Below are 20491 nucleotides of genomic sequence, written 5' to 3' on the forward strand. Positions count from 1 at the left end.
GGGGGAGTCATATTGGCAACCTTTCAGTTCTTTGGTACTGAGGCTGTTTTTAGTGATAGAGTGCATAGTGCAATTAGGAGTTTAGCAAATTCTGATCTGAACTCTTTCAGGACCCTAGGGTGAATGCCAACAGGTCCTGGTGTTTTGCATCTGTTTAATTTATCAATTTGCTCTATGACCTCCTCTATCGAAACCTCAGTTTGGGTAACTCCACTGACTTGTCCGTGGAGAGGAGTGGACCTGGTGAGGGAACCTCCCTAACATCTTCCGCAATGAAGATGGATGCAAAGAATACATTTAATTGTTATCCTTCGCAGGCGAAGATGACCACATGCAGCGGGAGGGGGTAGGGAAGAGAAGAGAAATGGGAAAGAAACAGTGAGGGGAAAAAACAGAAAAAAAGGAGAAAAGAGATAGGAAAGAGAAAGGAGGGGGGTGGAGGCTAGGTCACATGGGTACGTAGGTGACTTATAAGCCGATATTTGCCTTGAACAATCTGCTGCAGCAGGGGCAGGAAAGTGATGAGGACTGGGTACAAAAGGTTTTAATTTTCCTGGCCACGCATTTCTTCATTGCTTCTGCCGTATGTTGATGCTTGAAGGCCAGTGCTTCGTTCTGGATTGATGACCTCCAGGATGGACGGTCGCTAGCAATTAGGTCCCACGACTCTGGGTCGATGCTGAAACTCTTTAGGGACACCTTTAGGATGTCCTTGTACTGCTTATTTGATGTGCTGCAAGAGCATGCTCCATTTGACAGTTCGCCATAGAAGATTTTCTTTGGCAGGCAACTGTTGGGCATTCTTGAAAGGTGGCCGGCCCATCTTAGCTGCGCCAGTTTCAGTAGTGTGTGAATACTGGGAAGAGCTAATCTTCCAATCACCTCATTTGCAATCTTGTCCTGCCACTTGGTCTTTAGTATCTTTTGCAGGCAGCACAGCTGGAAGTGGTTTAGTTTCTTGGCATGACGCTGGTAGGCGGTCCAGGTTTTGCAGGCATAAAGGAGGGTTGGGAGAATGATGGCTTTGTATATCAGCATTTTTGTGGACATTCCAATGCCTCTGCAGTCCCAGACCAACTTACGGAGTCTGCGGAAGGCCACACTAGCTTTCGCTAGTCTCATGTTGACTTCATCATCGATGTGAACAGCATGGGAGAGCGTGCTGCCTAGATAGACCAACTTGTTGGCCATCAACAGTTGTTGGCCTTTAACTGAGACGTGTTGTTCCTGGGGTGTTGTGCCAGGTGTATTTAGTTTCCTGGCAATGGCCCTGTCAACCTTTAGTGCTGCTTTTATACCTTGATCAACTAAAGGCCCAACTGATTCCCTGGCAGGTCTTCCCTGGCTTCTAATGTACTTAAGGTACTTAAAGAATTAATGTACTTAAATTAATATACTTAATATACCGAAGGAATTTTTATTGTTACTTTTTGTGTCTCTAGCAAGTTTCTCCTCAAATTCTTTCTGATGTCTTATTATGGTTTTACACTTGATTTGCCAGAGTTTATGCTCTTTTTCTATTTTCTACATTAGGTTTGACTTCCACTTTTTGAAAGAAGCCTTTTTTTCTGCTTACTGCCTCTGCAACTCTGCCATTAAACCATGCTGACTTCTTTTTGGTCTACTTTCCATTTTTTATTTATTTATTTATTTTTTTGATTTGCTGCATTTTATATTAGGTGGAACTGACAGGGCACACATTATAGGCGTCAAAAGTAGGCATGCCAGCAGATCTCAAAATGTATCAGTGAGCGCAGCAGTAAATAATCAGCCTTGGTAACTATCACAGAGAAGTAATCAACTGTGATCTGATGAAATAGTCACAAATTTAACAAACGTATTTAATATAGCTAATGCAAGGTAATGTATTTGGGAACTGAAAACTACCTATGGAAACTATACATATGGCTGTACCTATGGAAAGGAGCAAAACTGTTTTGGAAGCTAGTGACTAGGGACACTTTTTTACATGTGCTCAAGGGGCCTGGGGGGCTGGGGGGGGGGCGGGGGTCACAATAATTAGAGTGGCTTTGAGAGCCACTCTAATTAAAGCGCCACTGCGTCTCATGTGTCAGTGCTTAAAAATGGTGGTGGTGGTGGGGTGGGCGGTACTTGAAAGAAACTTCATTTGATGAGCCTTAGTTCAAATGCCTCCACTGCCATTTTTAAGTATGGGGATGCTGATACATAAGATGCAGGAGGCTGCTGGAGTGCAGTAATTACCATGATCCAGCAGACTTGTTTAACTGAGTCTGCTGTGATGCACTGGAATTTCAGAGGGTTGGAGCAGCCTCCATACTCATGTATAGATTCCCTAAGAGAATAGTTTAGGAGTCATTGTAGATAATCACTTCAACCTACTGTATTTTCTTGAATTTAAGGCAGCCCTAAATATAAGATGACCCCTGACTAATTATGTTCTATATATGGAAAATTCATAAATTTGTTATAATTACCCAGGTATAGAATCTAATTATTGGAGGATTGTCCTGAAACCATCTTTCTCTCCCACTGCTACAGCAGGGAAAATAGTCAGGTGGCTGAGGGGTGAGTCAGGTGGCCCCCTTGCCCTCAGCTCACCCCCCCCCCACCTCTTTCCCCTGCAGTCTTCCTGCTCCTCTTGTCACTGGCACCCTCACCCCCAGCTCTCCATAGCCTCTGTTTCTCCCTGCTTACTGTGAGATGCTGCTTAGGCTCTGTTCCCTCCCAGAGCATAGCACGTGGAAGCTCAGCACTTGCCAGACCATGCAGCAGCGTCAGTGCTGCTGATTGGCCATGTAGGTGACAGAGTTTCTATGTGCTCTGTGCCCGGGAGGGACTCCAACTGGAACCAGACCCAGCTGTGCTTGACAGGGGGGAGGTGGGGAAGGGCGGTGGGGGGGGCGCAGAAGTGCAGTGGTAAAACAGAGGCAGGGAGCAGGAGGCTGTGTTGGACTCTGGCCCTGACCCAGGTTCAGGAACAGTCAAAGCTGCAGCAGCTGTCTGCCTCCTTGCCCCCCCCCCCCCCCCCCCCCTTGCTTTGTACATGAATCTAAGTCGAGGGGTTTCCTTTTCCCACCCATGCTGATTGGGGGTGTGGCTGGGGGGGGGAGGGAAACCTCATCGTAGATTTAAGTAAATAAGGTAATTTGTCAGTGCTGTGTGGTGGCTAAAAGGTCTAATGCAGTCCTTGAATATATAGAAATGGGGAAGTAGGAAAAGATCTTTTAATTGTACAACTTGTCATTTCATTTCAACTAATGCATTCATCTGTTAAACAAAGGATTGCTTACATGGCTGAGTTGGTCTTTGTCTGAGAATTTTAATTTTGGTATCAGTCTTCTACTGGTGGGCTTCTACTGTAGGATCAACCTGTGTGGCGGTTTGAGGTAGAGCCCTATAGTACATGCTCCTCACAAGCAAACTTTTTAACATTTGCCATTGCTCAAGAAGAAGCAGTTGCTCATGAGGTTGCCTCTCTCCGTTCAAAGGCAATCCAGGCATCATCTATGGAAATGATGTCAATTGAGACTCACCAAGTGTAGTCCAAAGGGAATTCTCCAAAAATGTCAGCACCAGGGCACAAAATAAATTCTGCATCCCTGGGAAGCTGCTATAGCTGTGATGGGAACCATAGCTGTGACTCTCATCTTTTCTGTAATGTTGATCGACTGCCATCATTGTAAGCACAGAGATCACATCAAACATGGATGTTGTCAGAAGTTCAGTCATCCACATAGGCAGCAATCAGAAATACTACGCCTCTGGTTACCACAAATGCTGTTGCTGATCCAAATGAAATTTCAGCCTGAGGAATGCTCACTGATGTTTATGCTGCTGGTTTGGCAACAGCATGGAAACACTGCCCCCACAGAAAGACTATGACCTATGCTATGATAATGCCCTATGACTTTGTCCTGTTGTTCTGTGTGATGTAAGACTTGTTGACTACAATAAATAAGCATTTGACTTGAGAATATTATAATCGGCATCCTCTACACTAAGAATCGAGGGATTCTCTACTTCATAATTGCCAGAGACTGTGGAAATCTTGCTAGATAAAGAGCTGTGAGAGCCCCTTGACATCCATTTAACAAGAATATACAACATTGCAATAGACCCCATTTAAGATGTCCTAAAGAAATTCAGCAATGTGCCCTTTGAAGAACAAGGTCATATATTTCAAAAAACAAGGTGTATATCTTATTTCCAGGCATGTATGCAAGAAAATATGGTATTTCTAGTTGAGATAAGTAAGTATTCATGCCATAATATAAGCAGGAACTGGTTGGATCTTATTTGGAATGTGTTATACAGTTCTGGTCATCCATGTCCAAAAGATGAATTCAAACTGAAACGGAAAAGGTCTACTAGGGTGTCATGGGATTAAACAGCCTTCCTTACGGAAGAAGCCTGAATAAGTTGCATATTTAGTCTAGAAAAGTGAACATTAGGAGGGGATAGTGTTGTTGCCCCTTGGTAAGGCAGGAAGGCAAGAGTTGTTTATAGGACTAATTATGACACATGAGTAATCAGATATTAAGTTGTTATTTATAAACCTGGGTTGAAAAATAGAAGGCTTCTAACCACCGAAGTGTTGAGGTCTGTATCAACCTTTAAAAAGGAAGGTTAGGGACAAGAAATCCAGTTTGCCTTAAGATGCAGCTTGATCAGTTTAAAGGGATTACATGAGAGAGTTGCCTGATATAGCAGGGGTTTTATAGTTACTTTTAGTTCTGTTCCTAATTGTTCCTTTACATTGCTTTCAAGATTGAGGTGGTTAGGCCAATGAAGGTATTCCAAAGATTATTTGGTGGTTTGATACAAAAAAATGTTCAAGTGTATGCAAAGAACAATTGCTTTCCACTGATGTCAGTTGTATCTGCAATTAAGATTACAGTAATAAACAATTTTGCATCTGAAATCTTAGATATAAGGATGCAGCAAAATGAACATATTCAGTTTTTATGTTGGAATTTTTATGCTGGAAGCAAGGAACACTTTAAAATTAATTGTGTACTTATATTCTTAGGCACTGATATTTAAAATATTGAAAAATATGAAAATGATCATAACTGCAATAGAAATCCAATATGCAAGAAAGTGTACATGGGAATGGAAGAAATTGATGAGACCATGTGACTTATCAATATCATTATTTTAAAGAAGTGATGGGGTGGGAGTGCAGGGTGTGTATGTATGTGAAGGTGTGCACAAAAAATTAAATGTTGTCAAGGAAATATCTTGGCACCAATTTGAGTAAATGTACTGAGTTGCCAAAAACTCTCAAAAACCTGTACACCAGTGGTGTCAAACATATAGACAGACGTTGGATCTGGTCTTCAGAGTCATCTTTTTTGCTGTGGCTGCCAGTAGCAAAGGACTTAATACTACCGCTGCTGAAACCCTATTATTGTGGCTGCCAGAGCTGCAGTGTCAGTGTGGCCAGTATCCATGGGGTGAGTGCTGCTGCCAAACCTCATATTTTTGGTTACTGCTGGTGATTAAAATCTGTGGCATTCACCCACAGGTGCTGACTATGCTAATGCAATGGCTCCAGCCACCAAAGCAACAGGATTTCAATGGTAGCAGCGTTAATTTTCTGACTTCTGCTGCTGACTCAGTAATGTTGGCAGGAGTGGTGAGAAGCCCTATGAGCCAGATCCAGAGGTGTGATCTCAATCTACCAGAAGCCCTTCAGTGTGGATCCTGGCCCATGAGGAACCCCATAGTCCTGATTTAGCCCATTGTCATTTGACTTTGACACCCCTGCTTTAGGCAACCCTGTAATGTTTTTTTTTTAGCTGTTTCACCATCTGTTCCTATATTTGTTTTTCATCCAACCTACTTGTTTATTCCTCTTAATGTGTTCCTCCTTTTTGGGACAGTCTGAAGATAAACTAGTTAATGTTTGAGTTTCTAAGATGGAGGCTATAAAATTATGCACTTACGTGACTTTGAACATATCACCTGGTTCGTTGGTGGCAAAATCAGAAAAAACAAGGCAGAAATACTGATTCCCTATCCTCTGTTCTAATCTCCAACCCATGCTTACTCTCAAAATAATTATGCTGGCTCTGCAGTAGTACATAACTAATGAGCTGTTTCCAGACCTGTATTGCTATCTTATGGTATAATCTGAGGAGTAACATTTCTCATAAACACAGTTATGATATAAGTTCTTTTCTCATAACCTTCTCCTTTCTTCCCTTAATAAAATGTTTTAACACATTGATCCTGCATGGTCCTTCTTCTGTGCTTATGGAAGTTTCTGCTTCCACCTTTTTCATTCCATTTTTCACTATGATCTACTGCAGACATAGCATGGAGCAAAAAATATTTCTTTGCAACATAAAGAAAATCCAATTTAGAGATTGTGATCCTGTTTCCACTGAAGTCAGCATAATGGGTTTCTTTAACTTCAGAAGTGGGATTTTATTCTTTGGTGTTCAAAACTCAACCATCTGTCCCTAATTGGGTGGGACAGTCCTGAAATGGGAACCTCAAGTTCCGGTCCTGGGCTGCATGACTCTGGGACAGCATTTGTCCTGGATTCTCGATATCGTGTGGGGATCCAGGTTTCCCTTTGCAAGCTGGCAGCGTTCTAGCCTTCCTGGGGCTGCTGGGAGCAAGATGCAGGGGCCTTCACAATCATGTGTGCACCTGCACACATGGATGTGGCTGGGAATACAGCCAGGCAGTGTGGAGAGCAGCTCCCTGCAGGTAAGTCTATGAGGGAGGGGAGGAGTCATGGAGGTATGCAGATCAAGGTCTCTGTAGTGAGGGAGAGAGTGGGGCGGGGGCTGGGGACGCTGCCCAGCCGGGGTGGTGCATGGGGCCTGGGGTCAGAGTGGGGAGCAGGATGGAGTTGCAGGCGGCTTGACTGGGGAGGGGGGAATAGCTCCCTGCTGTTGCATGCGCCCCGTTGGGGGGCATAGGGTGGCACATGCCCCTCAGGTTTGTGCATGGGGCAGGGCAAATCTGGGCTGCCCACTGTAGGCTTGGGTCCCTGCCCTGCTGCCTTTCCCTTGGGAACCCCATGCCAGCAACGTGCCCCCTGCTCACCCAGCAGCAATGGGGGCAGCGGCAGTGTGGAGTTTTGCCCCCTACTGTTGTTGGGCAGTCGGGGTGCATGGCCAGCGTGGGGTTCCCGGGTGGGAAGGCAGCAGGGAGAGGAGCCTTGAGCCCGCAGTGGGCAGCCCTCATCCACTCCTACTCTGCTCAGCTCTGGTCTGTCTTTTTGGGGTTTATGAGAGAAATTTCTTGGAGTAGAAAAGTTTGTTTCTTTGTTTCCAAGAAAAGTTATAGCATATCTCTGTAACTTAGAAGGGTGTCTGCATTAGGGATAGATTGCTTTTCAGTTGCTGGCTTCAGTTTATTTCAAGATTGTAGTGCATATTCTAGTTAATTTGTAAAGCTCTTTGATGCAGATGAGTTCCCTAAATTCAGTGTATATGGGATAACTTTTACTGTATGCAGTAGTGCACACAAGGCCCAATTCCAATCCTTCTTCCTTTGTGATTCTTTCTCTCAACTGGTTAAGAGTATACAAAGTAACGCGGAGAAATTATTTGCGAAGGTGAGGAGTCTGTTACAAGAAGCAGAATTATGCTGTAAATGCAGTTAGGAACAGCTCATAAAGACACAAGAACCTCACTTCTGTTTATTTTTTCTTCCTCCTTTTTTAATTTGCTGGATTGCTTTACATTGCTGAGACAACATAAACTATTTTAAACAAATTTTATGTTTATGGGCATCTTAGTTAAAAAGTTATAAATATTAAACATTGCATCACTTATGTGTTATTTATAGTAGAATAGAGATTCCATCTACCCCGGGGTGGGCAAAATGGGGCCTGTAGGCCGGATCCGGCCCACGGAGGGACTTTGTCCAGCCCATGGTGGGTCCCTCTATCCTGCCTGGCCCAGGCACTGTCTGGCCCATGGTATGTCCCACTGCCCCCTGGATATGCAGTGGGATTGGGTGGCTCCGTGGCTGGATTGCCTTACTAGGTAGCCCAGGCAGCAGTGGCTCTTTCCGGCTGCTGCTGCCACTGGCCCCAGCCCTGTGGTACTGGCAGGGACCCACGTGCATAGCCTGAACCTCAGCCCATCTTACACCCACTCCAGACTCAGTAGAGCAGACCAGCTCCAGACCAGCCAGAACCTGCATGCACAGCCCCAACCCCAGCCTGCCCTGCTCCTGCTCCAGACTTGCCTGCCCATGCTGAGCAGCAGCAGCAGTGGTAGCGGCTGGGTAGAAGCTGGTGCTCCTCATAAGGGGGAAAAGCAGCCTCTCCCCTTTGCCACTGCTGGGCCCTTCTTGCTGCAGCCATCTGGATCCCATGCCTGGGCTGCCCTGCAGCTCCTTTGTGCTGCCACTGCTGCCCTGCTGGGTGGCCCAGAGACAGCACTAACAGCGGTGGAGGGGAGCTGCTGGGCAGCCCAGGCACGGGCTCCAGGCAGCTGCAGAAAGAAGGGCCCAGCAGTGGTGAAGGGCAGGGGTCGCTTTTCTCCTGTGCTGAGCAGCAGCAGCTGCCTGGCCACTGGTGCTGCTCAGCATAGGCGGGTGGTCTGGAACAGGCCCGGGCGGCCATTTCTTTCTCTTTAATTCTCTCCTTTCCTGAAGGCAGTGAGATTTATTTTAGGGTAATTATGCTTAGATTAACTAGGATATTCAGACTGTTATTTCCACTTGATTTTAATGAAGCCATGCTTTTATCCAATTTTACATCTGAGGAGTGTCAAGAGGTCCAGTAGTATCACAGCCCATTTTTTAACTATCCTTTTTCTGAGCTCTGTATTGCAAGGACTAGACCATATTGTCTGCTATCTCGATACATGTCTTAAGAATTAAGTGCAAGTGTTTTTATATGTGTTGTCCTAGTTAGTAATTTCAACTGAAATATAAGATATTACAAAATATATTTGTTTAAATTTAAGGTTGTTTAAATGACAAAACATTTTTTCTTTTCACAGTCTGTGTTTTATATACACAAGGTATAGGAAGCAAAGAATGGAGAGAGGTAAGATTTATGTTTTTTTTTCCCTTAATTATTTTAATTAGTGCTGGTTGGCTTGCCAGTCTCGTATAGTTCCCAAGGGTTTAACTTACAGCCCCCAGGCTCCCACTCTGAGTACTGCGTCCCCTTCCTTCTGCTTCGTATCCCTGACAATGGGGGCAGAGTGATACAGCCAACGTTGACGAAGGGGCTTGTGGGGGACCTGGTGACTTTGCATAGCTTGGGAGTGCCAGCACACTGAAGTGATGCTTGGGGGCATATGTAGTGCAGTGGGGGCAGGGGGGTGCTGGCACTATGCATGGGGGGCATTGGGGTGCCCACTGAGTGGTGTGGTGGTGGGAGGGAATCGCATGGCATGGTGTGGCATGTAGCCCCTACCCACTCAGAAGTTGGGTACAGTTCTAGAGCACCTCATTAATTTCAGTGGACTATACTAAATACGTTAGAGGTCTCTAAACAGTTTCTAGAGGACAGATGTATTGTTATGCCCTTCTGGGCACTGTTATTAAATAAAATGTGTTCTCTTACCTTCCTGGACACAACAGAGAGATATTGTTGGAAAACTGTAAGGAAGCAAAAATACTTGTGTTATGCCTGTTCACCAGTTAAAGGATTTGATTTTTCAGGACCAACAATCTACAGTCCTGAACCCTAAACCAGTGATGGTTGATGGCAGGGGTGGTATGACAGAGGCTGGATCACGCTAGACATGCCCTGTTTCTGTTCTCTCCCTCTAAAGTACTTACTGCTTGCCACTATTGGTGACAAAGTACTGGCTAGGTAGACCATTGGTTTATATTTTGGAAATATTTTGGGTAAAAATTAGTAAATGATAACTTTACACATTATATTTTGAAATATACCACTATTACCAATAATACTATACTCCTTCTGGGACTAATCTGTAGGTTCCTGGCTAAAGGGTGTTACTCCTACACTTAGGGTCAGACTAATTGATTGCCCCATGTGGGATCAGGAAGGAATTTTACCTTGCTGTCAGATTGGTATGGACTGTAGGCTATTGTTGTCCCCCTGCCTTACCTGTGGCAGGTTAGGGTGCTAGGCCTTGTTGTGCAACAGGGTTGACTGTATAGTGTTATTAATAGTTTAGACAAGGATTTGTGTGGGATAGGGATGATCCTCCCTCAGGCAGAGGCTTGGATTAAATGATCTCTGGAGGTCCCATCCAGGCCTACTTTACTATTATTCTTTGATTCTTTGGTCCATTTGATAGTGACCCATTGGAAGCTCTAAGATGTTTTTGATCTAGCAGGGGAATTGTACAAGTCTGTCAATTAGCCTAAGATCTCCATAATGCTTTTCATCATCAGTTTCTTTCAGAATTGGTGAAGGTCTGCTGTGTTATTGTGAAAGGCCATTATATCGTCTTATTTAAACCCTGAATCGCTAAAGAATTACTTGTTCCATTTACAGTCATCCTCTTCCCTTAGTTAGCTAAACAGAAATGTTTAGATCAGATGTTACTTCATTGATAGTAGGCACCACAATTATTGTCAAAAGCCTTGAATCATGAGGAATCCCCTACCTCAGTTTGGTTTGTTTCTTTTATGCTAAATTCAGGATTATTGTCTTGAGCAGGGTTTGGGAAGATGAGCTAGAGGCTTTTAAGAGCAGTTCTGCCTTTGCACTGAAGTAGGGCTTTCCTGAGGCTATCTTTCTTGCTCTATCCCTTAACTATAGCACCACCTCTACCAATGACCACTTTTCCCTTGTTAGTCCAAATTCTGACTATTCCTAAACATCAGGCTCCACCCTTTGCATCTCTCCAGTTCCAGTTCCTTCCCATCCTTCATTCCAACCTCCATCCAAAAACTTTTTGCCCACTGCCAGTTGATTTTACCACCCATTGCCAGTTCTCCACCCCCTCTGCTCACTCGCTGCTGTTTCTAAGGGAGGTTGATGACTTCTAAGGGAGTTCTAAGGGATATATCTGTCTAGTGTTGTAGCCATCTTAACTGTTTTACAATAAAGTTTTAGCTGTATCCTACTTTTTTCTAACATAGAGACTTTTTTATGTTTCACTTGTATTCTGGGGCTGAAGGGTAAAAGAAATTGTAGAAAATCAGGGCTGGAAGGGACCTCAGGAGGTCATCTAGTCCAACCTCCTGCTCAAAGTAGGACTAGCCCCAAATGTATCATCCCAGTCAAGGCTTTGTCTTGCTGAGCCTAAAAACCTCTAAGGATGAAGATTTCACAACCTCTCTGTATAGCCTGTTCCCATGATTTACCTCCTCATGAGAGAGTTTTTCCTAAGTTCCTAACCTAAACTTCTCTTGCTGCTCCTTGTTCTGTCATTTGCCACCACTGAGAATAGTATAGCTTCATCCCCTTTGTGTAAACATCCTTCAGACAGTTGAAGGCTGTTATTAAATCCCCTCTGTCTTCTCTTCTCTACTTCCACTTCCCTCAGTCTCTCCTCATCCATCCTGTTCCCCAGGCCACTAACCATTTTCATCGCCCTCTGCTGGACTCTCTCCAGTTTATAGACATCCTTTCTGTAGTGGTGGGGGGCTCAAATCTGGATACAGTACTCAAGATGTGGCCTCGCCAGTACCGAAGAGAGAGAATAATCACTTCCCTCAATCTGCTGGCAACACTTTTACTAGTGCAGCCCAGTATGCTGTTAGCCTTATTTGCAACAAGAGCATACTCTTGGCACATATGCAGCTTTATGTCCACTGTAACCCCCAGGTCCTTTTCTGCAGAGCTGCTTCTTAGCCAGTCAGTCTCCAGCCTGTACTGGTGCATGGGATTATTCCATCCTAAATGCCGAACTCTGCACCTGCAGTTACCGAGCATCATGACATCTCTTTTGGTCCAGTCTTCCAATTTGTCTCTGTCTCTCTGAATCCTAGCCCTACCCTCCAGCATATCTACTTCTCCACCCAGCATGGTATTATTTGCAAACTTAGTGAGGGTGCACTCCATCCCATATTCCTGATAGTTGGTGAAAATACAGAACAAAACTAGCCCCAGGACCAGCCCCAGGGGCACTCCACTTGATATGAGTTTCCAACTAGACATCAAGTCATTGATTTTTCCTCTTTGAACCCAACAATCCAGCCACTTTTCTATCCACTTTGCAGTCCATTCAAGATGCTCCTTATTCAAGCAGTAGTGTGATTCAGATACATTGCTGGGTCAGATTTGGGCTCATCAAAGGGGCAGTGGAGAGATGTCCAGCACAAAATGACAGCATGAAAACTCTGCATCTGCTCTTTAGATGATGGGTCATATGCTTGGCTCTCAACCCCACAGAGGCAAGACTGGAAGGGAAGCCAGAGTAACCATCTGATGAAGGGGCTGCAAAGTATTGTAGGATTCTGCTGACTGACAGCTAACCTACACTAGAGTAGAGATGAAGACACACATCACTTATGCCAATACATCTTGAATAGATTTTTCAATCAGTAATAATCACACCTCAGTTGAACCTCACGAGCTATAACACTGCCAACAGATTGGGCAGAGCTATAATTTAGAGCTCCACCTCATCTATCTGTGACACACATACACATGTTTAAGTCAACCAGTTCAAATGTCCACGTGCTCTTCAACATGGAAAGATCAAAAAGATATTGTTTTTTTTTCTGTCCATATGGTTTTTAGTAAGGAGTCATTTCATCCCATCCTAATGGGTCACACAGACCTTTTAAATTAAATTTATCCTGATGTTGTCTAGCACTATGAGCCCAGTAACTAGGCAAATGTATTTTTTAAATTGCACCCACTAAATTTGTATTGACCTGAGCTGCATTCATTGAAGAATGTGTGTATATATAGACAGTTCACTTTTTTCCCTGTGATCTCTTTTTAACCATTGGCCAGTTGAGGACCAGAATAGCCACTATAAGGGCCAGAATGGCCAAGTGTGCAGTGTTAGACAGAGTGGTGGGGACACAGAATTGAAACATCTGTAGGAGCCTCTTCTCCTGGAGTTCTGCAGAAAGGGATGAAGTGTCTGGAACTATAGAGTGTCTTTGCATGTGCTCTCAGCAGCTGCTGTGATTAAAGTGCCCACAGCATCTCTGTGAACAGTGTCCCTGTGCTTCAAAATGGCAGTAGGGGTGCTTTAACTAAAGTTTGCTTAATGAGCTTTAGAAATTACTTAAATCATTGCAGCTGCATGCAATGCTGTAATCTCCAGACGGGGGGTGCAACAGAACTCTCCCCCCAACCCCACTGGGACTGCAACCCCGACCTCCCAAGGTTTGCCCATTTTCCCCCTCTGCCTCACCCAGAGGAGATGTACATCTGTATGACTTGTGCTTTCATGCGCTTCGGAAGTATCTGAATGCTTCCAGTGTCATGTCTGTCTGCACCCACATGTTTTCTAGGGGTGCTGCTCCCAAGAGTATGAAACCATGCAGGAAAGAAACTTGAACTAGTTACACATGGTAAGAAGTAACTTCTTTTTTAAGTGGATAAAATCAGATGTTTATTTCAGTTTGTTCTGTAGGATGAGCTTAGTTTACAAAGATGCTGTGAAAGTTATGAATAGAAGAGTTTCACTAATCCCATCCAGTCTTTTTCAATTAAACTCTCACATTGAAGGTCAAATCCTGGAAAATATATAGGGTCATTACAAATGAGATCTGTCATGTTTGTCCAAGGCATTCATAAATAAATTACTCCAGCCACAAGCGTGGGAAGGAATGTTGCCAGACTTGCAGGCACAAAATATATTGTAAACATAAGGTAAAACTATATATGTATTGGCACTAACAGATTCAACAGAAAGTAACTTTAGATTCACACATGCATATTCAGCACATTGATGTATCTCTTTAGTTTCCACTACAATTTTCATTACCTTCATTCCAGCAGCTACAGAAATGCAGAGATCTCAGATGAGTTTATTAATCCTGCTGTATGATAACAGAAACATACTTTTTTAGCTATTTATAAGTTGGACAATAAACAGTTCGGGAACCTGTACTATTCATTCCCTTGGTTTTGCATCTATGTTCCTCTGTCCAGGTATGTCTGCCCTTTTTTGACTAGTTGTCCATATGGATTTTATTTGTGGTCATGTACAAGATCAGATTTTTTTTTTTTTGGATAGCCACTGTGAGACTTTAAATAATTTGTTTATTAGTTTAGATAGTATAGCTGCTTTCCAATTAAACAGACTTTAAAATGAACATGGATGGAGACCTGTTAGTATTATGAGCTTCCCATTTTAGAAACTTCCCTCTAATTAACTCCCTTCTGCCCAAAGAAAAGTCTTCAGGTTTCAAAACCTGCCTTTGTTTTGATGCAGTTACTTTGCTGCACAACTACTAGAGGTGTTTTGAGGAAGAACTTATCCCTGATAGGTTTCAATTTTGCATTCTTTTTCAGAAAGATCTCATGAGTTAAGAGCTGGTGCTGTGAGCTGTGACTCAGTGGTAAGCTCTAGGTCTGTGTGAAGTGAAAAGTATTCACTTTGGATTTGGCAATTCGGAGAGACAGTGATTCATTTTGGCGATTCAAATCACTGTCCCGATTCGATTCGACTGAATCCGAATCTGAAGATATTTGGTGGTGAATCTTATTCAGCCATAGACTATATAGGCAGGCAGTGCTGGCGGGAGCAGCTGGGGGACCAGCTGGAAGAGCCCCAGCTTGAGCCGGCAGGTCCCTCGGCTACCCCCCTCCCCTGCTGGGGCGAGGCAGGCAGTGCTGGCAGCCCCCGGAGAAGCTGCAGGAGCTGGGGGGAATGATCAGGAAGCTGGGGGATTGAAGTGGGAACTGGGGAATAACCAGGAATCCCCAGCTCCTGGTTCAGACCCCCAGCTCCCAATCATTCCCCCAAGCCCCCACAGCTTTTCCTGGGGCTGCCAGCACTGCCTGCCTCACCCTGGCAGGGGGGCAGCTGGATGAGCTGCAACTTGAACTGGCAGCCCGGGGAGAAGCTGTGGGAGGTGGGGAAATGATTGGGGAGCTGGGGGGGAATGATTGGGGGCTAGGGGAGTGAACAAGGGCTTCCCCCCAGTTCCTGGTTAAATCCCTCAGCTCCCTCATCATTTCCCCAGCCCCCACAGCTTCTCTCAGGGCTGCCAACACTGCCTGCCTCACCCTGGTGGGGGAGCAGCCGAGGGAGCTGCAGCTTTTCCCAGGGCTGCTGGCTCAATCTGGGGCTCGTCCAGGTGCTCCCCCGGGTGCTCCCACCGTCACCGCCTAGTGCAGGGGTAGGCAACATTTTTTGACTGGAGTGCTGAAGAAACCACAATGTCTACCTTGGAAGGTGCCGGAGTGCTGACATGCTGTAGCCCGGAGCAGCTGTTTGCAGTCTCCTGGCTGCAGCCGGCCCACAGAGCCCAGTCTGCTTGCAGCAGGGCTTGCAGCCTCCTAGCCACCTGCTGGGAGCAGCCTGGGCTCTGTGGCTGGCAGCAGCTGCTTACAGCCCCGGCTGGCGGTGGTGTGCTGAGCAAAATGGCCTTGTGTACCATGCTCGGCACGTATGCCGGGGGTTGCTGACCCCTGGCCTAGTGCCTGCCTATCCAGTCTATGGCTGAATCTCTCTGAATTGATTTGGAGGCTTCTGATTTGATTTGGAGAGATTAACGGGTCTCCCAATTTGATCCAGATTTGGAGGTTTGGCTGATGAATTGGGCTGAATCTCCTCCAAATTGAATTGGCTACCAAAGCATCACACAACCCTAGTAAGCTCGCAGGCTCACTCATCAAAAGTGTTAGTTTTTGAGACTGACAGATATACTAAGCCCTCCTGAAGAGCTGAGACATAAATTAAGCTTTTTAGTGCCTATGAGACAAGAATATAAGTGCCATAGTCAAAAGGTAGTTAACAGCCTAAGAAAGGTCCTTGTTTTGGTGACTATGAAAGCAATATCTGTCTACTGGCTATATCTGAGCCCCACTTTTCCCAGCACTGACCCTTGTGCTACCCATTACTCTGAAACCCAGCATCTTACTTCTGAGTATCCCCATGTAATTATCATAATCACATGCAGGAACCATTTGCAGGAGCTGAGACATTAGTACTTGTCTCCCTCTCCTTGGGCAGAAGGCTTGCAGGATCGGCTTAGAACACTAGGAAAGGTAGCTCTGCCTCTGGAAAAGGCATATTCCTTTTCATCTTCAGGTTTACATCAAAGGGAATCCTTTCCTGCTAACTCTTCTCATTCATGGGTATGATTATGTGAATTCACAAGGAACTGAAGAAATGGTTCTTTGAGCATAACATTTCATTGGTCTTTCAAGGAACAGCCAGTCTTTGCAGGTTCCCACCAATCCAACTTTTATATGGTCATCAGTCATAACTTCTAGGGCAGCCTCTTCAAGCTAACATTCACTTAAAGAGTTGGATTCCCTTCCCTTAAGAGAAATTTGATCTTTCCAGTTGGATCACATAGTGGAGTCACAGTTCTTAAAGAATTGGGAAACGGAAGTCAGAGGCCACATTTACACGAGCTACTGTGCAGTCATTACTGCACATTTATTCAGTACTTGTGTAAACAGGTACTAAATAAATGTGCAGTAACCAGAATTACTCTGCAATAGCACCAGTGACCGCTTTTTTATGACGATACTGTGCAGTAGCCTAATTCTACTATGTAGTAGCATCATGTCATGGTTTTTGCCATGCGATGCTGCTGCACAGTAGTACTGGGCTACTGCAGTCAGTGTTTCATGTAGATTTCATAGATTTCATAGACATTAGGGCTGGAAGGGACCTCGGAAGATCATCGAGTCCAGCTCCCTGCCCCAGGGGCAGGAAGTCAGCTGGGGTCATAGGATCCCAGCAAAATAAACATCCAAATTTCTCTTGAAGGCGTTCAAAGTAGGTGCTTGAACCATCTCCGGTAATAGGCTATTCTAGACCTTGGGGGCTCAGACAGTAAAGAAGTTCTTCCTTATGTCCAGCCTGAAATGGTCTTGGAGGAGTTTATAACCGTTCGACCTTGTCAACCCTTGGGGCGCTCTGGTCAACAAATGCTCCCCCAGATCGTAGTGATCACCCACTATAAACTTATAGGTAGCCATCAGATCACCCCTGAGCCTGCACTTTTCCAGGCTGAAGAGTCCCATAGCTCTCAGCCTCTCATAATAAGGTCTGTTTTCCTGACCTCTAATCATGCACGTGGCTCTTCTCTGGACTCTCTCAAGCTTCTCCACATCCTTTTTGAATTGTGGAGCCCAAAACTGAACACAGTACTCCAGCTGCGGCTTCACCAAGGCTCAGTACAATGGGAGAATGACATCCTGGGATTTGCTTGAGAAGCATCTATGGATGAAAGCCAGTGTTTTGCTCACTTTACTAGCTGCAGCATCACACTGAAGGCTCATGTTCATCTTGTGTTCAATCGTGACCCCCAAGACCCTTTTGTCTGTAGTGCTAGCCAGCATAGCACTGCTGAGCCTATAAGCATGCTGCAGGTTTTTCTTCCCAAGGTAGAGAACCTTGCATTTTTCGGTGTTAAACACCATCAGGTTCTTGTCCACCCATTTCCTGAGCCTGTCAAGGTCAGCCTGGATCACCCTCCTGTCTTCCGGTGTGGACAGTGTGGTGTCGTCAGCGAATTTGGCCAGTCCGCCTCTGACACCAATGTCCACATCATTAATGAAGATGTTGAATAATGTAGGTCCAAGGACAGAGCCTTGAGGTACCCCACTGGTCACAGGGCACCACAACGATTGACTTGTGTCAACCACCACCCTCTGGGTCTGACCACAGAGCCAATTCCCCAGCCAGCAGATCATGGTGGACCCAAGGCCACAGTTGGCCAGTTTTGCTGGGAGGTGATCATGGGATACCAGATCAAAGTTTTTTTTTAAAGTCGAGATATATGACATCAAGCTCCTCTCCCTTGTCCAGGTGATATGTCACCTGGTCGTAAAAGGAAATAAGATTGGTCAAGCAAGACCTACCTGCAACAACCCGTGCTGGATATTTTCAGGATGTTGCCATCGGCCAGTCCGTTAAGAATGACCTCTTTGATAATCTTTTCTAAGACCTTCTCCGGGATAGAGGTCAGGCTGATGGGCCTGTAGTTTGCCGGATCCACTTTCCTCCCTTTCTTGAAGATAGGCACCACATTGGCCTTCTTCCAGTCTTCGGGCATTTCGCCAGAGCGCCAAGAATTCTCAAAGATCCCTGCCAGGGGCTGAGCTATGATGCTAGCCAGCTCCCTGAGTACCCTGGGGACTGCCAGGGCCGGCTGACTTGAAGGTGTCCAGCCTCTCAAGGTGTTCCTTCATGAGGTCAGCATTGATGGAATCTCCCTGTCCCGTAATGGGCAGGGGCGTCCCTTGGGACTGGTGAAAGACCAACACAAAGTACCCATTTAGGAAGTTGGCTTTTTCCTGGGCGTTGGTTGTCAGTTGTCCTGTCTGGTTTAGCAAGGGTGCAATGTTGCCCTTGCTTCTCCTCCAGCTCTCCACATATCTAAAAAGGACTTTTTATTATCCTTGATACTTGTAGCCAGTTGGAGTTCCTTCTCAGCCTTGGCTTTCATGGTTCGCTCCCTGCTGGTCCGGATCAGTGCAGAATATTCCTCCTTGGAGGTGGATCCATCCTCCATCCTTTGTAGATCTTTCTTTTTAGATGGAGGAGGTCCGCTAGTTCCTTGCTGAGCCAAGGGGGCTGCTGTGCCCTTTTGCTCCCCTTCCTCCGAGATGGAATAGACTTAGCTTGTGCATCCAGGATCGCTCCCTTGAGGAACAACCACTCTTCCTGAACTCCCCTCCCCTTGGGGTTGTGGTCCCTTAGGGCCTCACCAACAAGTCTCCTGAGCTTGTCAAAGTCAGCTTTCCTGAAGTCGAGGATTTCTGTATTGCTGACCGACTTGCCAGTAGTATGGCGGATGGTGAAGGTGATCAGCTCATGGTCACTGTCACCCAGCTTCCCTTCGATTGTTAGGTTGCTGATTAGGTTGTGCCTGGTTGCCAGTACCAGGTCGAGCGCACTTTATCTCTCACTGGCCCATAGACTTATTGTGTCAGAGCTCATCCACACACATGAGGAAGCTTTGCGACCATTCGGATTTGGCCGAGCACTCTTCCCACGAGATGTCCGTGTAGTTAAAATCTCCCATGACAACCATGGACCGGGAGTGTGCAGCCTCAGCTAATTCCCTGGCGAACTCCTGGTCAAGCTCTTGATCCTGCGTAGGAGGTCTGTAGTAGACTCCCACGATTGTGCCCCCTGTGCCGTGTTCCCCACACATTTTAACCCAGAGGGTCTCCAGTCATCCACCTTGGACACCAATGTTGGCCTGCAGGGACGCATATCTCTTCTTGACAGAGAGAGCTACACTCCCTCCCCTTTTATCCACTCGATCTCTCCTGTACAGATTATAGCCACCTATACCTGTGGCCCAGTCATGGGTGGAGTCCCACCACGTCTCTGTTATCCCTATGACATCATAGTTATTTGTGTTAAGCAGGAGGACAAGTTCCTCCTGTTTATTCCCCAAGCTCCTAGCATTTGTGTACAGGCAGGCAAGTGTCCCTTTTGGGGCCCTTGCCTTGCCTACAGATCATTCCAGGGCTGGGCCAGGGGTGGGCTCCCTTAAGTGCCTTGGCCTGCTGGCTTTGCGAGGGTTGCTCAGTGGGCAAGCAGTGGCAGTAGTCCCCCCGTTCACCAGCGGGCTTAGTTTAAAGCCTGGTGGAGCAGGTCAGCCAGTCTGGCTGAGAAGAGCTTCCTCCCCAGTGGAGAGAGGTGGAGGCTGTCCCTTCCCAGCAGCTCACTGCCTCTCACCAAAGAGCAGACTGTGGTCATGGAAGCCAGAGCCTTCACAATGACACCAATGCCGCAGTCTTTGGTTTACTACCTTGATCCTCCTCTTCCTCCTCAGCCAGTAGCCCAAAAATGGGAGGATCGAGGAAAACACCACCTGTGCCCCCAACCCCTTAAGCCCTGCTCCCAAATCCCTGTAGTGCTTCATGACCCAGCTGGGATTGCTCCAAGCTGTGTCATTCGTGCCTTCATGGATAAGGAGCATAGGGTAGTGGTCAGTGGGCCGGAGGAGCTCAGGGATCTTCTCCACGATGTCTCAGATACAGGCTCCCGGGAAGCAGCAGACTTCCCGGTCTAAGAGATCGGGGCGGCAGATTGCCCCGTCAGTCCCCCTCAGGATGGAGTCTCCCACGACAGACACTTTGCGTTTTGTCTTAGGGAGAGCAGGGGCGGTAGCTACACTCGAGGCGGTACAGTCGAGCCTGTGTTGCCTGCAGGAGCTGGCAGCTTGGCAGGCTCTTCTGGGGCTGCAAGATGCTCATACCTGTTGCAAAGCTGCAGTGGGGTGGGGACCTTGGTGCGGCAGGCCTTGGGGCCCTTGACCACCTTGGTCCATCCCCTTGGCTGGACAAAATGGGAGGTCCCCAAGTCCTCCCTTGCCCTGAAGGGTGACCATGGTCTACCCTCCGCCTCCTAGGGGAGAAGGGCCTGGCAGTCTATCTCCCATTCACCATCCCTGATGGCACGCAGTCTCTAGACTGTGGCCTGGAGGTCCTCCCGCTGGC

The 20491-nt window shown here is 46.2% G+C and overlaps 1 protein-coding gene across 1 annotated transcript in view; it reads left to right on the forward strand.

The window, feature by feature from the left end:
- CPNE8 (copine 8) overlaps positions 1 to 20491 on the forward strand; it is a 185958-nt gene that overhangs the window by 37251 nt on the left and 128216 nt on the right. Inside the window, exon 3 of the mRNA XM_025209700.1 lies at positions 8958 to 9004. The gene's annotated coding sequence lies outside the window, so the exon portion shown is untranslated. The remainder of the gene's footprint in view (positions 1 to 8957; positions 9005 to 20491) is intronic.

This window comes from Alligator sinensis, unplaced genomic scaffold, assembly GCF_000455745.1.
Source record: "Alligator sinensis unplaced genomic scaffold, ASM45574v1 scaffold9_1, whole genome shotgun sequence".
NCBI lineage: Eukaryota > Metazoa > Chordata > Crocodylia > Alligatoridae > Alligator > Alligator sinensis.